Genomic DNA, 1018 nt, shown 5'->3' on the forward strand with positions numbered 1-1018 from the left:
GGAGACAAATGTGAGAGATCCAGAGTCTCTAGCTAAAGAGAAATACTTGAGCACAGTGTGTGATGTTGTTGTGATCTCTTTTGAAGCTTTAAAGGAGACAAATATGAGACCACCAGAGTCTTTAGACTAGGAGAAATATCTGAGCACAGTGTGTGATGTTGTTGAGATCTCTTCTAAAGCTTTAAAGGAGACCATTGTGAGAGTGTTAGACAAGTTTGAGAAGCAGGAGACTCAAGCAAAAATCTCCCATTCGATCTTAAAGTAACCTCATTTCTGTCTAGGAGAAATATTTGAGATGTTAAAGAGATCTCACTTTTGATTTTTCTTTCCTATGTGTCACTAATGCATACACATCTACATTCTGATGTTTGTCACTGTTTGTAAAAGCACATTGTTAGTCCTTTCCAGAGCATCTTGGCAGTGGATTCTAGCTGTAAAATCTCAGGTGTTGAGAACATCAGGCAGTCGTTGCTCAAACCCTGACCCATTTCTGACCCATAAAGGATGTAAACACAAGCAATAATCTATTATGATCAATCTTTTATGGTTGTTTTATTATATGCTCTTTGTTTTATTTCAACTTGATTTTGAATGCATAAAAAGGCATGACCGTGGGGAAATTTATCTGGGGGCCGCGGCCTGACATTATTACTTAATGCTGGGAAAATCATGTTTCAAGCAGTATATTTGACCATTTTAAATTTTTTGACAATACAATTTAAATTGATGTTAAACCTATTTTAAGTTCAGAATACTACAGAACAATTCTGGTTACACTGATGTCTTCTAAGGTGTTCTAAGGGCATTTTCATTTCTTTTGCAATAATCATTTACAGAACCAGTTAGGCGTTTCTTGAGTCTCTAGTTTGTGTATGATGCATGTCTCCCATCTAGTGGCTAAATTAGAGAAGACAGACTCTCTCTCTCTCTCTCTCTCTCTCTCTCTCTCTCTTGCTATCTCATTCAGATGAGCTTCATTGACATGAATGTGTGACACAGCAAAATGCTTCCAAAGTAA

This window comes from Sinocyclocheilus rhinocerous, unplaced genomic scaffold, assembly GCF_001515625.1.
Source record: "Sinocyclocheilus rhinocerous isolate Xijiao unplaced genomic scaffold, SAMN03320098_v1.1 scaffold306, whole genome shotgun sequence".
Lineage (NCBI taxonomy): Eukaryota > Metazoa > Chordata > Actinopteri > Cypriniformes > Cyprinidae > Sinocyclocheilus > Sinocyclocheilus rhinocerous.